Genomic DNA, 20,610 nt, shown 5'->3' on the forward strand with positions numbered 1-20,610 from the left:
GAGGGATAGATTGGGTCAGTTGACACTGGCTGACATTAATCGGTCCTTGGCAGGCCCCAAATGGAGCCTAGGATAAGCCAAAGGACAGCCAAGTGGTCAGAGAATTAACTACAGGAAGCTCATGGGCATGACATACATTGTGGGGTCTTTTGTTAAAGAATTATTAATTATTCAGGATAGTGACGGCAGAGCATTAAATCAAATTCTGGCCCTTCTGAGGGTCATCCCCTGGTCCACTGCCCAGGTATCATGTCCATGCAGCCAGTACCCCGCTTGTATCCAATAGTGGGGTGGAAGGAAACTTTCAGTAGCTTGCCTTTTGGTCAAATGATAAATACTTCCTTTTGATTTTTTTACAGAAGGCTAGTTTTTAAAAATTTTCATTCTAATGACATTTAAGGGAAAGTGTGAAGTTTTTATTCTTCAGTGTAATTCATGCATCAAGGCAAAGCCCCCCTCTGAAAGCATTATGGCTTATTCACTGCTATCAGTTAGAAGGGATTACATCTGGGAACATCAAGTGCAGTGGAACATCAGAAGGGAGACCTCAAAATGGTATAAAATGGTATAAAAACAGTGAATTTCCAAGATTTCCTAGATCTGCCAGCTGTATTCTCTTACTTGGAAAAGTTAATGGAGGAACGGGACAAAATGTCACCAAAAAATTGTCTATTGTCTCTGCAGCTATATTTTTCTGGTACTTTTAAATAAGAATAGTTTAATCCCAATTTTGCATTTAATTTCTTACAAAGAATAGTTTTTTTCTATCCAGGAACCTGAAAATCTCTATTCTTTCTACTACTCAGTCTCCCTGTCACTATCATTTTTTTTCATTATGGCAAAATAAAATGATAATATTTATCATTTAAACGATTCATAGGTATAAAAAGCAGCTATCACTTTCACTTTTTAACTCTTGGGATCTCTTCCTTGGAGGACTAAGTCACAGAATTTTGATTAAGTCTGCCATCTAAGCAGTGATAAAATCAATCATCTGTCTCATGTGGTACAGGTTATGCCTTTGAGAATGGTGAGGACACTACTGCTTTTTTTTGTTTTTATAAGAGAGAAAGAGCAGGTGTGCATGAGCTGGGGTGGGGGTGGACAGTGGGGCAGAAGGCAGAGGGAGAGAGAGAAGGAGAGAAGCAGACTCCTCACTGAACCTGGAGTCCAAGGGGCTCACTCTCATGGTCTTGAGATCATGGCCCTGAGATCATGACCTGAGCTAAAACCAAGAATTGGACGCCCAACCAACTGAGCCACCCAGATGCTCCAAGGCCACTACAACTTTGATGAAGCAAAACAGCTGGTACCATGGACAGAGAACATTCTCAATGCTCTCCGTCCCTCTTTTGGGGGTCCCCATCTTTCTTTTTTATTTCTACTTTGAGCTGAGCTCAGCCCATTTAGTAATAACCAACCCTTAGGTTCTTTTTTGATAGGTAATAATTGCCTTCAATAGCTAGAATTGAGTAAGGGTTACTTCCTGCTCCTTTGCCCCATCACCTTGAAAGCAAGTTTCTGTTTCACCTAACAGACATTTACTTGCAAACATTTGTGTTTAAACAGTGAACACAAAAGAGTTCATAGAGCCTTTACGGTAGCTGTTCTTTGTTCCTTTGGTGCTCCAAAGGAGCAAGGTGCCCACCACCTTGCATGAAAGGTTCTTTTGAGGCAGGTGGAATAGTATTTCAAAGAAAAATTCTTTTACCCTTCATAGCTGGCATTAGTGAACTAGAAATCCTACTGATTTATGGTTGAATAGCACCCCAAAGGTATTCAACCATACACCAGAGACACCAGAGACAATAGGTGTCTATGCTTATCACTTGTTCCTGTACAGGTGGGCAGGATCCCCAGAATATTTTAGTTTGAATACTTTAAATCTCACTAGTGAAAATCTATTTTTATTATCTTTCACGGTATTTATAAGTCCATTAATTGTGAAAACTCATTTCTGACTTTAGTAAGCAAAGTGGTGTTGATGGAGATATGACCAGCCAAAGCGTGGTGATAACATCCTCTGGCACATGGTTAGTTGACTCACTTCCCTTATCATATGAATGACTAATTAGAATGCTAGCTGCATCTCGAGTGTAGCTTGAACATACACTTATGTGTGCTCACATTGTTCACATTGTCTATGGGAAGTATTTTAAAGTAAATTACAGTTGTCACAACAATCTCATAGCTACGCTATAAAAAGAAAGCATTCTCAGGTGCCTGGATGGCTCAGTTGGTTGGGCAACGGCCTTCAGCACAGGTCATAATCCTGGAGTCCTGGGATCGAGTCCCACATTGGGCTCCCTGATAAGCAGGGAGTCTGCTTCTCCAGCTGACCTCTCTCCTCTCATGCTCTCTCTCTCAAATAAATAAAATCTTAAAAAAAGAAAAGTATTCTCACTTCCCATACACAATTCAGCCCTGCTGCAACCTGACTTCCATCTCTCACTGTGCCATGAAAACTGCCAGCACTAATATCTCCTGTGGGATCCTAATTTCCGGATCCATGGATTTTTTTTTGTCCTTCTCTCCTTGTGGCATTTGACATCATTGACTGTGATTTTCTTTTTGATACTTTCTTTTCCTAGCTCTCTGTTCTGCTTTTGCGGGCTCCTCTTCCTTCTTGCTTATCCAATATCAATGATCTTGAAAATTTTGACCTCAGAGTTTTCTTTCACTATTAGTCTACATATTCTCTTTATATGAGCTCATCCAAGTCCTAATACTTCAACTAGTTCTTGCTTATTTTTTTTAAAGATTTTATTTATTTATTTGACAGGGATAACAAGTAGGCAGAGAGGCAGGCAGAGAGAGAGAGGGAGGCAGGCTCCCTGCTGAGCAGAGAGCCCGACATGGGGCTTGATCCCAGGATGCTGGGATCATGACCTGAGCTGAAGGCAGAGGCTTTAACCCACTGAGCCACCCAGGCACCCCTAGTTCTTGCTTATTGAAAATTTCCCTTATCTTCATCTCTAACCTTGCTCCTGAATCCAGCCAAATGTATCAATTCAATACCACTATTTGGAGATCTTCCAAGCAAACCAAAAGTGCCATGTTTGAATTCATTGTTACCTATTCCTCACTACAAGGCCCATTCTTCTTGCAGGTTTTTTTTTTTTCCCCAGGATGTGTTTTGTTTCAGGCTTATTTTTCTTTTTTCTTTTTCGGTTTTTAAAATTAACATATAATGTATTATTTGCTCCAGGGGTACAGGTCTGTGAATCACCAGGCTTACAAATTTCACAGCACTCACCATAGCACATACCCTCCACAATGTCAATAACCCAGCCACCCTATTCCTAACCGCCCCCCCCCACCCCCAGCCACCCTCAGTTTATTTCATGAGATTAAGAGTATCTTATGGTTTGTCTCCCTCCTGATCCCATCTTATTTCATTTTTTCCTTCCCTACCCCCCAACCCTCCACCCTGCCTCTCAAATTCCTTGTATCAGAGAGATCATATGATAATTGTCTTTCTCTGATTGACTTATTTTGCTCAGCATAATACCCTCAAGTTCCATCCATGTCATTGCAAATGGCAAGATTTAGTTTCTTTTGACAAGATTTTTCTTAAAAGTAAATCTGACCATAAATTATGGAAACCTGTGCAAGGGGCACCTAACTCAGTCTTGATGGATCAGAGAAGGCAACATCTCAATCCAGGCTGGTGAGAAGACTTCATCTCTAAGAAACCATTGGAACTAGTTGACAGTGACTGTCAAGTGTCCTGGCCTTTCAAAGGACTTGAGGCCCCATCAGGGCTTAGGGAGAAATACGAGGCTGTGCCACTTAGCAGAAGCTAGATGGTTAAGAATCTTTTAGTGATTCTAAGTGGGACTTCATCCTGAGGGCCGTGGATGCCATTACAGTCAGGAAGTAACTTGGTCCGATTTCCATTTTAGAATGTGCTCAGTGTACAGAGAAATGATAGATCTGTAGTGGAGGGTTATAAAACATTTTACAAGTGAGGAAATGTAAGGTTCAAAAAGGTTAAGGATATCTCCCAAGATCCTATAGATAGCTACTAAATCTGGAGTCCAATTGCTAACTCAGTTTTACCTAGCTTCTGTTGTTCTGGCTCTGACTGTTCCTCTAGCACACAAATATCACCATGGTCATCTTTAATATTCTATAGCCATTAACATTAGTTCATGCAACATACAGGAAGGCCTCTCTGGGCTAACAGTTGAGAAAACAAATACAAATTATGGTTATCTCCAAAGAGCTCATGGTCTCGTGGGGATTTAGATATATAAGCAACAAAAATACAAAGTAATTAGAGCAAGAATAAAGTTATACTAGGCAGGGATCATGAATAAGATGGCTAAAGGACTGCCCACATCTACCTGGGCGTTTTGATGGGCTTCTCAGGATGGGCGAAGTTGAGTCGAGTCTGGAAGAGTGTCTAGGGACTTTTCTGGAAAAAAAAAAAAGACACAAAACATTCAAAGTCAAGGAGGCAAGATGGAGAACCTTCCAAATAATTGTGTACAGCCAGAGCATACACTGTGTATTGTATTAGGAAGATAAGCCAGAGGAAGGGTCACAAAGAACTGTGTAAAACATACAAAGGATTTTGGGCTATGATTATAAGGAAAGGAAGCAGGGAAATGGCAAGATTAGAATTGCTTTGTAGAACTCTGAGGGTTTGGTTATGAAGAGGACAGGACTAGAAAGAGGAGACTATTGCCTTGATGAGGGTGGGAGGTAAAGCCATAGAACTAGGGGTCTTATGTAAAGTAGATTGTGTATTTGACTTTCTCTCTGGTGCCTAGCCTCTGCCTCAGTTATCTCTCCTTTCCACTGACAGTCTATTCATCCCTCTTTTTCCCCAGCAACTGACAATTAAGCTATTTGCTGACTTAGACTTGGCCTCCTCATCCCCATCTCCTCTACTGCAAGCTTTGTGTTTTTAAAGGAGATACCTTTGAAATGTTAGCAGTGCCTTCAGCAGCCTGGTGATGCTTCCAAGTCATAAAAAAGAACTTCAGTTTCCCTGCCAAGGAACTGAATGGTGAGGGTTTGCCACACCGTCTTTGAAAGGTTACCAGGTCTTGTTCTTTATCATGTTTATAAAGTATGCAAAAAACGATAGCAATATGCCCATTTTAATTTAAGAGTTTTCTTATAAAACATAACATTACTTACCTATAGAATTTAATAATAATTTCTACTTATTAAGTAAATACAATATCCCAAGAATTGTATTTGCAGCTTCATATACAATATTTTCAATTATCACAACATCTCTGAAAGGCAGCTGGTATTATTAGTTAGATTTTCCAAACCATTTAATTGAGTATTTGAAAAGTTAAGTAATGTGCCCAAAATTCACAATGTGGGGTTGGGATCTAACTTAGTTTCATTGGACAGCAAAATCCACTCTCTTTACACAGTCTTATGATGTCTTTCTCTGTAGATGTGTGTATGTGTTATATACTTTAAGTAGGTTTGATTTTGAGGAGTTAACTCATTTTTAATTAGGCTTCTTTATCATTTATTTCAGGTTGTCACTTAACCAACTGAGGAACACAGGCACCCCTCCTCTGCCCATTTAAAAAATCAGATTGTTTATTTGTTTGCTATTGGGTTGTATAGGTTTTTTCAGATATTAACTCCTTATCAGAGATATGATTTGCAAATATTTTTCCATTGAGTAGGTTGCCTTTTCATTTTGTTGATCGTTTCCTTAGCTGTGCAGAAGTTTTTTTTTCAGAATATGATTTTTTAATTAAAATTTAAAAATTTTTTGTAAACATATAATGTATTTTTATCCCCAGGGGTACAGGTGTGTGAATCGCCAGGTTTATACACCTCACAGCACTCACCATAGCACATACCCTCCCCAATGTCCATAACTCCACCCCCCTCTCCCGACCCCCTTCCCCCCAGCACCCCTCAGATTGTTTTGTGTGATTAAGAGTCACTTATGGTTTGTTTCCCTCGCAATCCCATCTTGTTTCATTCATTCTTTTCCTACCCCCCCCCCAGCCCCCCATGTTGCATCTCCACGTCCTCATATCAGGGAGATCATATGATAGTTGTCTTTCTCCGATTGACTTATTTCACTAAGCATAATACCCTCTAGTTCCATCCAAGTCGTTGCAAATGGCAAGAGTTCATTTCTTTTGATGGCTGCATAGTATTCCATTGTGTATATATACCACTTCTTCTTTATCTATTCATCTGTTGATGGACATCTAGGTTCTTTCCATAGTTTGGCTATTATAGACATTGCTGCTATAAGCATTCGGGTGCACGTGCCCCTTCAGATCACTATGTTTGTATCTTTAGGGTAAATACCCAGTAGTGTGATTTGTGCAGAAGTTTTTTAGTTTGATGTAGTCCCACTTATTTTTGCTTTTGTTTCTTTTGCTTTTGGTGTCAAGCTTTGGAATTTAATTTAGAAACCAGGATATGTTTTTCTATATTTTTGAAACTTGTTACTTGCATCTGGAGGCCCGATCAGGTTTAGTCTAGATCATTATGGCACTATTACTGCCATGGGTGCTGCTAGGTTCTTCCATCAGAGAGCGTCCCATGTTTGTTCTTCTGTGTGATGTCAGCAGGTGTTTATGCTCAGTGTCTCCATCTGTTATTTTTATCCAAGTTTAAAAAAAAGGATGATATTCTAATTCTATCCTTCCTTCTTTATTAGCTAGACTTCTGTTCAAGGAAAACTATACGATTATCCATTGGCACAGTTTGTATAGACAGGTAGGATAAGTGATGTGTTATTTCCCTTTATTTGCCAGATTTCAAAATGATGAGTTGGTTCATTAGCAATCTCCTACAGTGACTAAGTGCTTTTATTTAAAAAATATATCATGGGGGCGCCTGGGTGGCTCAGTGGGTTAAAGCCTCTGCCTTCAGCTCAGGTCATGATCCCAGGGTCCTGGGATCAAGTCCTGTCCTGGGATTGAGCCCCGTCCTGGGATTGAGCCCCGCATCGTCCTGGGATCGAGCCCCGCATAGGGCTCTCTGCTCCGCGAGGAGCCTGCTCCACCCTCCGCCCCCACCTGCTTCTCTGCCTACTTGTGATCTCTGTCGGTCAAATAAATAAATAAAATCTTAAAAAAATATATATCATGAACTTAAGGATTTAAACATTTTATTTTACAATTCATTACTGAACTTAAACAATGAGGGTTTGTTAAATAAATTATGATATATAGACATGATAGATTGGTAGTATATAGCTGCTAAAAATAAACATATAAGTGCATATTTATTCACCTGAAAGTTATTCGTGATATTCAAAAATTATCTTCGATGTTAAGTACATAATCATGGTACCAAGGGTGAAAGTTTTCTTTTCTATGACTGTTCCCAAGCTACCCAGATCCCCTTCTAGGAGTACATTGAGTTTGTGTATCCTTTATATACTTTCGGATGGTTTAGAGCTGATAGTTCAACTGTTATGCATTGGTGTGACTGTATTAGTTGCTAAGATAATGAAGGAATTCCATAAGGCTGTTACATAGTTGTTTCCCTCACCTCTTGAGTACTCTCCTTTCTCCTTGGGCACTCCAGCCACTTTCTTTCACCGCCCCCAAGACCGTGCTCACCACCCATCAACTAAAGGATGAATGCCTGGCACACCAGGCAACATTCAGCATCCTGATCAAGCTATATCCAATATCCATTCTGATTTGTCCCTGCCTATTGTGTACAGTTGCAAATATTTTAAATATTCTCCCTGGAGAGTTTCATTTAAGAAGATAAGGCACATTATAAAACATTATAAATATGTACTTAATATATAGTCATTAATATCATAAACCATATAAAACATTACATTTTTATAAAATGTAAATGTATGGATAAGGTATATTCTGGACTGACATACAACAAAGCGTTAAAAGTAACTTTCTATAATGGCGTGATTATGATAGGTATTTTTCCTTTTTAAAAAACATATTTATGTGTTTACCTGAGAAAGAGAGAGTGTGTGTGTCCACATGCACACACAGGAGGAAGGGCAGAGGGAAAGAATCTTGAAGCAGACTCTCAGCTGAAATAGGAGCCCTATGTGGGGCTAGATCCCAGGACCTATGAGATGATGACATGAGCCGATACCAAGAGTGGCATGCTCAACCTAGTTAGTCGCCCAGATGCCCCTTTTCCTTTTAACCTTAACTGCATTTCCAGATTTCTCTACAATAAACACCATATTTACATATCTAAAGAAGAGAATATACTTAAACTGGTTTTATTTCAGCAAAACAAAACAAAACAAAACTTTTTAAAGTAACGTCAACATTTTTCAACAGCTCCATCTGCTGGTCACTGAATAAAGTTAATTTTCAAATGTATTTATATTTGCTACAACCTGAAGAAATACAATAGGATGCTTCTTACATATATTTGAATATACATATTCATATATATGTTATATACATTCATATATAATATATATACATATATATTATATATTCATATATTATATATAATATATATATAATTATACATATATAATCATATAATTCTATATGAATATATATATTCATATATATGTTATATGTATTCATATAGAATATATATAATATAATACATATATATACTTACATATATATATATTCATACATTGAATATTCATACATTGAAGAGTAAGTATCTGAAGTCAAGTTAATTTACCTGCAATGAAAAGTGATACAAACGTGGGTAGCTGTAGAGTGGGCTCTTATCTCAGACACAAACATAGACCTGTTTGCCTAGAATAGAAACATGACATTGAAAAATTGTTTGGTGTTTTAGCTATCTTAACACTGGAATGTTGATTTTGATGATTATGCGAGATAAAAACACTGATTAGATATTGAGTATATATGTATATGAAATATATCATATGGTATGAATTCATCTGCCTTTGCCCAAATATTCAGAGCTGCAGTCTAAACTCTTCTGTGTCATTCTCATTAATTTTCAAGTGAAATTGTTCTTGGTTCCATATCTCTTTATTATTTCCTGAAATTGGATTGATGATAAATGATTTCCTAAATAAAAATTTTTCTTTAGATGGTAGTGAGAGGTAAGATGTTTTATATAAAAAATCTCTCAGTTATCCAACTTTGAACTCTTAAAAAGTAAGATTTATCATTCTGCTAAGTAAAATAAGCTAGTCATGAAAAGATGGATGCTATATGATTCCACTTATATGAGGTATTTAAAGTAGTCAAATCTATAGAAACAGAAAATAGAATGGTGTTTATGAGGAACTGGGGCAAAGAGGAAGAAGGGTGTTGTTATTTGATGGATATAGAGTCTTAGTTTTGAAAAATGAAAAAGTTCTAGAGATATATTTCACATAATGTAAATAATACTTAACATTATCGCACAGTGCCCTTAAAAGTGTTTAAGAGGTAAATTTTATGGTTTTATATATGGTTTTTTATATATATATGGTACCACATAAAAAGGTTTTATATATATATGTAAAACATTATTTTTGTATATTATATAACACATAATATATACACATATATAATAAATTCAAAAGAACATATTGAAGCAAACATGCACTACACTTAAGATTCCATTTTTCTTATCTTCTCACAAGTCAATCAGTGTTTCCATAAATTCATAGTATTTGCTTGTGGCTTACATTTTAAAAAGATGTTCAAACATGTTTTTGAGATGGAGTGAATCCCACTGAAATTACTTTCTAAATTAATTGGAAGATGTTGAGATTCACTTAAAATTTCTCCTTTTTTATGTATTCCTGGACAAGTCATTTAGCTATTTGGATCTCAGCTTCTTTATGTAAAATGAATTGAAAGAGGTGATCATTTCTATGCTTTGTGAACCTTAAAATTCTCAAAATGTTTTCATAACATCCTTCTGATGCCCTTCCCTAACCAGCTCTAAAGCAATTATATCTGTAAGTGCACTGGTAATAAATTTTAAAAAGACACCATCAAGTAACTAAAGGTTTATTAGGTGCATTTTATACAAGAAATCACACCTCGTTTGAGCCTATAAGAAAAGTCTCTCCTCTATAATGGGTAGAAATGACATGAGCTTATAAAGAAGATACTTTCTAAATATACATACATAGGTAGAATTAATATAGTATCCACACCTTATTGGGAGAGATGATTGAGATCCTGGACAAGAACAGGGAAGGTAGTATTTTTGCCCTTATTCAAAAAAGTGAGGTGAAAATATTCTACAGTTGTAAACAGCAAGGCAGTAGACTATGGAGAGAAAAGGAAATTAAGAGGAGGGGTAAACCAATTTGTGTCTAAGCTGTTTCACATACAGGGAGTCCAGGGAATACTTCAGCAGCGAGACACATAGAGAATCATTAGGGGGGAAAGAAACTTTCAGAGGACATATAGATGGTTTTTGTTGTTGTTTTGTTTTGTTTTTGCTTTCCCAGGTTTTTTTTTCCTTTTCTTCTTCTTCTTTTTATTATTATTGTTATTTTTAAGACTTACTGAGAAATAATTGGCATATAACATTGTGTAAGTTTAAGGTGTACAATGTGACGATTTGATATAGGTTTATATCACCAAACTATTGCCAAAATAAGGTTAATTAAACCACGCATTGCTTCATATAGTTACCTTTTTTGCTGCACGTGGTATGAACTTTCAAGATCTGTTCTCTTAGCAACTTCCAAGTATACAATACAGTATTAATACATTCATCATACTTTACATTAAATCTCCATTAGATGATTTTTATAAAAAAAAAAAAAAAAAGAGGAGGGGTAAACCTACAGGCAAAAAAATTCATGGGGGAAAGAAGCATGTTTGTAGAAAGTGGCAAAGAAGTAAAGATTAATATTAAATAAAAGTGGTTAAGTAAAGGAAGTAGGTTGAAGTAGGGGTGGGCCCTTATATAGCTTCAGACTTACCTAATTGACACTAGTAGAAGCTGCCTTGGATGCAAGAGAATTAATTAAAATCAAAATATAAATAAGAGGTTGGGGAGACAGTCCTCAATTTTTATTCCATTCAGTCATCTGGCCAGATTATTCTATTACTCATTATGTCTAACAATGTGTAAAGAAATTTATTCTAAAAAAAAACATGGTTTTAATAAACTCAGGTATTACTATAGGTATGCTTCTGGTATTAACTCTAACTGCTTGCTTTGATTATGGTTAGTTCTAGTGGCTAATCATAATATTTCTTAAATTCTCCTTTGCTTTCTTACTTAGCTAAACCAATGATATACTTGATATAAATATGAAATTTAGATTAAATTATTATTCTACATTAAAAACATGAACATAAAATAACCATATACATACAATGTATGTAATACTATGTATGTATATATATGTTTGTATACCATATATATTGAAATACATGCCCTTCAACTGATATTAGCATAATTCATAACAAGCTTAGCAGTTGCAAAGAATATATAGTGAAACAACATTTGCTATTTATTATAAGTCGCTAAAAGTGGTATTTTTGATTCCAGGGTCTATTGGCTATAAGAAGTCACTTGCCGCATGTGCTTACAGAGCACTTGAAATATCACTAGTAGGAATTGAGATGTGCTTTAAATGTAAAATTCACAATGCAAACAAAAGAATGTAAAATATCTCATATTTTTATATTGATTGTATGTGGAAATGACAATATGTTGGATACATTATGTTATATAAAATGCTATTAAAATAAATATTACTGGTTTCTTTTTACTTTCTAAAATTGGAAGATTTTAAATTACATACATGGTTCATATCCTATTTCAGTTGGACAGCATGGATTTACAGTGTAAATAAATGCAATTTCCTCCCATTAATCAAGCTCAGACCCATGTATTGCACACACAGCTGAGTGCCGACTGTGGCTAAGAGTGAATGGTCTTGGAAATGACAGATGCTGGCGAGGATGTGGAGAAAGGGGAACCCTCCTACACTGTTGGTGAGAATGCAAGCTGGTGCAACCACTCTGGAAAACAGCATGGAGGTTCCTCAAAATGTTGAAAATAGAACTACCCTATGACCCAGCAATTGCACTACTTGGTATTTACCCTAAAGATACAAACATAGTGATCCGAAGGGGCACGTGTACCCAAATGTTTATAGCAGCAATGTCTACAATAGCCAAACTATGGAAAGAACCTAGAAGTCCATCAACAGATGAATGGATAAAGAAGATGTGGTATATATACACAATGGAATACTATGCAGCCATCAAAAGAAATGAAATCTTGCCATTTGCGACGACGTGGATGGAACTAGAGGGTATCATGCTTAGGGAAATAAGTCAATCGGAGAAAGACAACTATCATATGATCTCCCTGATATGAGGACATGGAGAAGCAACATGGGGGGTTAGGGGGATAGGAGAAGAATAAATGAAACAAGATGGGATTGGGAGGGAGACAAACCATAAATGACTCTTAATCTCACAAAACAAACTGGGGGTTGCTGGGGGGAGGTGCGGTTGGGAGAGTGGGAGGGGGTTATGGACATTGGGGAGGGTATGTGCTATCGTGAGTGCTGTGAAGTGTGTAAACCTGGCGATTCACAGACCTGTACCCCTGGGGATAAAAATACATTATATGTTTATAAAAAAAAAATTGGAAGGGGAGGCGAACCATAAGAGACTATGGACTCTGAAAAACAACCTGAGGGTTTTGAAGGGTCAGGGGTGGGAGGTTGGGGGAACAGGTGGTGGGTAATAGGGAGGGCACGTTTTGCATGGAGCACTGGGTATTGTGCAAAAACAATGAATACTGTTACGCTGTAAAAATAAATAAATTGAAAGGCAAAAAAAAAAAAAGAGTGAATGGTCTTTACTTTGGCTGTTCTGCCTTAAACATTCAGAAATACTCGGTCAGCAGCTCAGACCTCAATCACAATGGTGACCTATGCTGTTCCACTCCCAGGAAACCCAAAGCAACACTGCCAAGCGTGTATATTTACCGAAAGGATATTTGATAACACACACATACACGCATTTCTTCAAAGGACCCAGAGTATTTTTCAGAAAAAAATAATTTTAGTATAATGTCTGCATAGGAGATCAGGTGTACCATTAGTTATTAGGTGGGTAAAAAGATTGTCTCGAATTCTCTAAGGAAAAATGTGTACTTAACAACTTGTAAGACAATTGACCTCTAAGACAATGTTCAAAAGAAAGCATTTTCTTTGCTTTAAGAAGACAGTCAGAAAGAAACTGCCTTGGCTTATGTTAGCTAACTGGTATTACCAAGTAGGCAAAGGTCACCTTCCCCTAATTTTCCCTTGTGGCATCCTTCCCCTTCCAGCTCTTCTCCCTGTTTGGAAATCCCAGTGCCTTTCTCAGCTTTGTCTCTCTTATATCTCTCCATAGAAAAGAAAATGATCTGTCATTGTAAGGCAGTAGAAGGGTGGGCTCAGAGGCACATGTGGTTTTCAGAAGTTTCACATTTGAATTTGGGTTTCTTTCACTCCACTCCAGTTGAGAACCACTGCCCTCAGACTAAATGAATCTGGCATACCTCCAGGAATATTTGCATTATTTATTTATTTATTTATTTGACAGACAGAGAGAGAGAGAGATCACAAGTAGAGAGGCAGGCAGAGAGAGGAGGATGCAGGCTCCCTGCTGAGTAGAGAACCCAATGTGGGGCTCGATCCCAGGACCCTGAGATCATGACCTGAGCCGAAGGTAGCGGCTTAACCCACTGAGCCACCCAGGTGCCCCTGGAATATTTGCATTTTTAAAGAGGGTCACGGAAGGGGCACCTGGCTGGCTCAGTAGAGCATGTCACTCATGATCTCAGGGTCTTAAGTTCGAGCCCCACACTGGGCATACAGCTTACTCTTAAGAAATTAAATAAGTAAGAATAAATAAAAGGAATGGGCACAACAGAACAATGTTTAAGGAATGCCTGGCTGGCTTATTTGGTAGAACACGTGACTCTCGATCTCAGGGTTGTGAGTTTGAGTCCCAGGTTGGGGGTAGAATTTATTTAAAAAAAAAATAAAAATAAAGAGGGTCACAGAATGGGTACAGAGCTTAGTACAGGGAATTAATCATGGAGGGAGGAATTCTAGGCACCAGGAGCTGAGTTTTAGATGAGGAGGAGTTTTAGATGAGATTTAGATGAGGAGAAGAGCCTCTGTGCTATTTTTCCATGATGGCTGCATCATGAATAAGGGTCTGACTTGAGAGTTTTGGAGAAGATTGGTTAAGTGCATCACCTGATTGCCTAATGCCTAAACATCACAAAGTTAATTTCCACTTCGCTTGGCCTCTACTAATAGATACTAATGGGCTAACAGGTTACCTTTTTTTAAGTAATATAACCACGTTTTCAACATGTTTTCTGGAGATCCAATGCCTTAACCCAAGGAATTAGTCTGGTGGGAATTTTAGCACCGTTGTAGGCTGGCAGGGGTCAGGTTTTCAGCTCGACTGGCCTTTGGGATGTACTTCAAGTTGCACGGAATAAATAACAGCTTATATCCAGGTAGGGCCCAGTCTCCTCATTTACTTACCAGCTGTCTAGCATGCTGTTTTATGATATATAGTTTATTGTTTTTGGAATGAAATGATAAATGTGAAAGTAGAATAATATTCTGATCAGACAAGGTCTTTCAGAAATTCTCTTCTGCTTTTTTTTTTTTTTTCCTTTTGACATACCCACACAGTTTCTTATAGCTCAGCATACTCCCAGGGCATTTTTTTAAAAGCCTTTTTTTTTTTTTTTAAGATCTTATTTATTTATTTGACAGAGCGAGAGATCACAAGTAGGCAGAGAGGCAGGCAGAGAGAGAGGGAGAAGCTGAGCAGAGAGCCCGATGCGGGCCTGGAACCCAGGACCCTGAGATCATGACCCAAGCCGAAGGCAGAGGCTTCACCCACTGAGCCACCCAGGCACCCTCTCCCAGTGCATTTTAAAGTGATTCTGACTTGCATTATTTTTGCTATTCATATATTTCAATAAGTATAGTTGCTAACACTAAGAACTATATTTCTAAAGGAGTACATTCATATAGCATTCTATTTTCTTTTTTACTTGGAAATTATTTTCTTTCATGTGGCATTCATTGATATTCTAGAGTCTCAAGAGATAATTTTTCAGCATGCATCTGCTGACATGCTTCCTACCACATCCTTCAAGGTCCAAGTGTCCCCCAGATAGGGTAGGGTGGATAGTCAAGACTATATGATTTCTGGCTTCAGGTGGGGAATACCAGAGATTTCAGAAAACCACGTTCTAGTGTAGTAAGGCTAATCTAGTAGTGTAGCAGAGTATTGTAGAGGAGAATTCAAAATGTACTGGGGCAATGTAGGTGTTTTTAGGGTTGTTCATTTTAACTATGTGCATTCTTGATGTCTTTCAACTTCCTAATTTCCTTAACCTCAGCTTTATACCTTACCAAAAAAACCCTCCAAAGAACAAAAAAACCAAAAAAACCGCACAAAATGTCCTCATAACCCAAAATGAGTAACATGGTAGGCAGAATAATAGCCCCTAAAGATCTCCCTGTCATCTTCCTTGGAACATGTGAATATATTAGTTTATATGGCAAAGGGGAATTAAGGTTGCAAATCAAATTAAGGCTTTAATCATATGACCTTAAATTAGGCAGTTATCCTGTATTACTCAGGTGGGCCCAATATAATCACAAGGGTCCTTAAAAATGAATGGAGGCAGAAGGGAGTCAGAGAAAGAAATGTAACAATGAAAACAGGGTCAGAGGGTTGCTGCCATGCTGACTGTGAAGACAGAGGAAATGGGGCAAGAGCTAAGCAATCCAATCAACCTCTAGTAGACGGAAAGGCAAGAAAATGGATTCTTCCCTCCAGAAAGGAACACAGCTGAGCCAACATCTTGATTTTAGCTCAGTTAAACCCCTGCCACTCCTCAGAACTACAGAACTGTAAGGCAACGTATTTGTGTTGTTTTAAGTCACTGACTTTGTGATAATTTGTTACACCAGCACTAAAAAACTAATACAGCTGGTGACTGGGTTTGTGGTTCTTTATAATCAAAGATAATTCTCCTAACCAAGTCTGTATAAAATCAGCATTTTTTTTTTTACATCATCCCACATAATTCCTCTTTCTCCAAGTAGGCAGCAGTCACAACTAATTTTTGAATGGTTTATGTTCTTAACCATCTTAAAAGATGCCACATCCAATTATATTTCTCCTGATGAATTACAACTTGGTTATTTTTTTGGACCTTATTTTTATTAGATCAGTCTAAAGTTCAGAGCAAAATTCAGAGGAAAGTATACAGATTTACTGCATACACCTTGTCCCCACACTTGGCTATTTTTTTTTTTTAAGATTTTATTTATTTATTTGACAGACAGAGATCACAAGTAGGCAGAGAAGCAGGCAGAGGGAGGAAGGGAAGCAGGCTCCCCGCTGAGCAGAGAGCTCGATGCGGGGCTCCATCCCAGAACCCTGGGTTCATGACCTGAGCCAAAGGCAGAGGCTTTAACCCACTGAGCCACCCAGGCGCCCCTTGGCTATTTTTAAAAGCCCCAAACACAAAAGTGTTTGGGGCTTTAAAAACACCTATTTGTTTGAAGACCAATGTCTGATTCCAGTTTTCCTAAATAGTGTTGCTGTAAATGAAGGTTTATATTACCAATTTCTGTAAATCCACTTGCTGTTGTATAAAACACTTTTTTTTTTTAAAGAAACTAAGCTTCTTTGAGGCCTTAATTTCCCCCCTCTCTCTGTCCTAATAGTAACTGCCAGATCAACTCTTTTTTTTTTTTTAAATTTCTTTTCAGTGTAACAGAATTCATTGTTTTTGCACTACACCCAGTGCTCCATGCAATACATGCCCTCCTTAACACCTACCACCACCTGGCTCACCCAACCCCCCCCACCCCCCACCCCCCCCCACCCCCCGCCCCTTCAAAACCCTCAGGTTGTTTTTCAGAGTCCATAGTCTCTCATGGATCACCTCCCCTTCCAATTTCCCTCAACTCCCTTCTCCTCTCCATCTCCCCATGTCCTCCTTGTTATTTCTTATGCTCCACAAATAAGTGAAACCATATGATAATTGACTCTCTCTGCTTGACTTTTTCACTCAGCATAATCTCTTCCAGTCCCGTCCATGTTGCTACAAAAGTTGGGTATTCATCCTTTCTGATGGAGGCATAATATTCCATCGTGTATATGGACCACATCTTCCTTATCCATTCATCTGTTGAAGGGCATCTTGGTTCTTTCCACAGTTTGGCCACCATGGCCATTGCTGCTATAAACATTGGGGTACAGATGGCCCTTCTTTTCACTACAGCCAGATCAACTCTTTTTTTTTTTTTTAAGATTTTTTTTTTTTTTATTTATTTGACAGAGAGAGATCACAAGTAGACAGAGAGGCAGGCAGAGAGAGAGAGAGAGAGAAGCAGGCTCCCTGCTGAGCAGAGAACCCGATGCGGGACTCAATCCTAGGACCCTGAGATCATGACCTGAGCCGAAGGCAGCGGCTTAACCCACTGAGCCACCCAGCTTCCCCGCCAGATCAACTCTTAATACACTCCTCCAAAGCTGCAGGAAAGAGGAGCGGCCCCACCTGGAGGGTAAAGGGGTTTAGAAACCTAACTCCTGGAAGGCATCTTCGCGGTATTCAGATTATTTCTCCCTCCAACAAGGAGGGAGAAACTGATAACAAATTAGTGAAATGCTTTGTTACAGGTTGAATCCCTGTGTCTCCTCCCCATCTGCCGCTTAGACAGTTCCTCAGAATGGGAAAGCTGTGGATTAAGTAGAGAGGTAATACACACAGCGTAGAAAAAACTATTTTATGGTATTTTGAGATGACTAGGGAAGAGTTACCAATAAAGTGCAAAGAATACCAGTTTCACGTACATGGCACATCAGTACTCAATTTTAGCGTCTTAAAAAATACGCAACTTCTATCTCCAAACTTAGAGATATTAGAGATATGTAACAATTTATGTGGTTTTCAGCAAAAATCAAGGAAGCCGCAGAGGAGAGAAGCATTGACAGCCGCGAGTCTCGCTGACACCGCGGCCACCGCGGCCGCGTGCCTGTGTGGCTGCGTGCGCGCGCGATGGGGCGGGGCGGAGTTGGGCGCGCGCGTGGGGACGGAGCTGGGCGGGAGGAGCCCAGAGGGCGGGCGGGCGCGCGCCCGGGGCTGTCTGGCCGGCAGGGGGCGCTGCGCACCCACGCCGCGCACTGCCTGCCCCCGGGTGCTGTCCGCGGCGGTTCGATTGGAGCAGCCGCCGAAGAGCGCTTGGCGCCATTTTGAAGCGGAGAGGAGGAGGAACGGCCGGGCTGGCTGCGGAAGGGGAGGGGGGGGAGGAGGCGATTGGATGCGGCGGCGGCGGCGGATCCCGGAGAGCAGCGGAGTGAGAGGAGTAGCGAGTCGGGAACCCGGAGGTAGGAAACAATTCAGTTAACGGAAAGAAAATGTCTCTCTTCTCTGATCGCCGTGCTCCATTTTTCAGCGCCCGCCACCGCGGCTGTGTCTGTGGCGGGGCTCAAGCGCCGCCCGCCTGCCAGCCGAGACTCGCCTCCCGGCATCGGGGGCTGCAGCCGTCGGCTGCCTGGCGGCGGCCCGGGCCGGGAGGAGTGGGGCGCGGGCCGGGGGCGTGGGCCGGGCTGCGCGGTGGGGGGTGGGGAGGGCTCCGCGCCCGGGCGCGCTCCCTCCACGCCGCGGGCTCAGTCACAGCCTCAGGAAATTAAACTTGCCGCCCTGGCCCCAGCCGGGGCGCCCGCGGCGGCGGCGGCGGCGGGCGGCGGGCGGTGACCTTGCGCGCGGGCGGGGGTCCGCGCCCCGCAGCCCGGCCGCCCGCGCCCCGCCGCCGCCGCCCCTCCCCCCGCGTCCCGGCCGGCCGGCGGCTGTTTCCCGGGCGGCAGGCGGGCGGCGCGGTGCTCCTGTTGAATCCTCCCGCTGGCGGGTTTTCCCCCTTCCGGGCGAGGGGTGGGGAGCGCGGGTCGGGGCTGCACCCTGTGCTGCGTGCGGGCCTCGGGCGCCCTCGCCCCTGCCCCGGGTCCCCGCGCGCCTCGCCCGCGCCGCCCAGCCTTTGCTCCGGGCGAGGAAACGGGCTGCTAGAGTGACATTTTTACACTGTTACTTGCCGGTCGCCGGAGATAAAGCGCGCTAAACGCGCCCTCGGAGCTGGTGCTGGGGGAACCGGAGGACCTGGTGGAGGAAGAGCTCCGCACTGGCTGGAAGGGCTCCTCCCGGCCGACGGCTGGGCTCTGGCTTTCCTTTAGGAAGCCTCGGAGTTGGAATGACAATGAAAATGGTGTGCGGTTGTAGATAGTTGACGTTTTTGCACTCAGATTAGTGACACTTGAAAAGTTTTTGGTCAGAAGGAAAATCTTGCACGTTGCTGCTGCTGCTGCTGCTGCTGCTGCTGCTGCTGTTCTTTTGGTGCACACGTTCAATCTACGCCAAGCAGAGGTACAGTTATTTTGAGGGAATGAATCTGAACCCTGAAATGCAGCGCCTCGCCTTCTGACTTGATTAAGTTACTGCCTACCATCCCGAGGACCGTGTAAACTCAGGGAAGGGCTCGGAACAGCAGTTCCCTACTCTCGCAACTCGTTTTAACGTTTTAAGAATTCTCACTAGCCCAATAAAAGAGAACCCTTTATTTTGCTTTAAAGAATATACTATGAACGCTTTTTTTTTTTTTTTAAATGAAATGATGGATGGGTAGGGCTGTCCTGAACGACCCTACTCTTGTTAAATAGTTTCGGAAACTTCGGAGATAGCCTTTAATTTCGAAGGCTGGTCAGGGTCTTGAGTGAGTTGGTAGTCTTCTGTCTTCCTAATAAAAGTGTGATTATATATGAGGTGAGCTGTAAGTAAATTACAATTATTTAAAACTTGAATGGATATACAATCATTGTTCTCAACTTACACACGTAAAGTTGAAGATAGAACATTGTATTAACTCACGTACTACTTACGTAAAAGAGTTAAAAAAATAGAAAAGTGTGATATTAAGCAAAATAAAGGCTAAAAAGGACACTTCTTATCTATGCAGTACATTTGTCAAAGATGTTAGCATTTTTAGGGACAGTAAGATGAGCATTCCTATTGTGAATGCAGGTCAGTTTGTGGAACAATTAATCTTGTATCACCTGGCGATAGCAGAAAACCTAATTAAATTAAAATTTATAGTGGTGAGTATGTAGGTGAAAGTTTCAGCTTGGGGCATCTTATGTTAAGATAGATTTATTCTCAAAAACTTAACTATAGAAAACACATCTTCAATCAGAACATTACTCTCTGGAAATAAATTTACAAATACGTATAGAAAAAGTGCACTTTAGACATTCTTTGATTATTGAAGTACCTGAAGTAGTGCTTTTTTTTTTTTAAACGGTTTAAAAAATTATTTTTCCGGGTGGGTGTTACTTCATGGTGTGAATATTTTAAATGAGCAAGTAATGTTTGAATTGGCACCTCCCCCCGCTTTTTTTGAAAAGAACTTTTGTGTCCCTTCTTATTTTCTCCTTTTTTGAGATTGATTCTCCTTGTATTAGCTTTGTTTTTACCGCAGCTTTTGTTTCCTTACCGTTGATTTTATTCCTCTCTAGTTACGTCTGTCTTTTCCCTCACTTTTCTGGGAATTAACGGGAGATAAGGTGATGATAGTGATGCTTGTTGTTATGAGATGTCATGCAATGTTACTAAGCTTAT

The 20,610-nt window shown here is 40.3% G+C and overlaps 1 protein-coding gene across 6 annotated transcripts in view; it reads left to right on the forward strand.

Annotated features, from left to right (window-relative positions):
* The first annotated feature begins 18,222 nt into the window (after positions 1–18,222).
* PDS5B (PDS5 cohesin associated factor B) overlaps positions 18,223–20,610 on the forward strand; it is a 199,128-nt gene continuing 196,740 nt past the window's right edge. For all 6 annotated transcript variants that reach the window (XM_045978167.1, XM_045978169.1, XM_045978172.1 and 3 more), the window contains exon 1: positions 18,223–18,332. The gene's annotated coding sequence lies outside the window, so the exon portion shown is untranslated. The remainder of the gene's footprint in view (positions 18,333–20,610) is intronic.

The sequence above is a fragment of the Meles meles genome, chromosome 14 (genome assembly GCF_922984935.1).
Source record: "Meles meles chromosome 14, mMelMel3.1 paternal haplotype, whole genome shotgun sequence".
Taxonomy (NCBI): Eukaryota; Metazoa; Chordata; class Mammalia; order Carnivora; family Mustelidae; genus Meles; species Meles meles.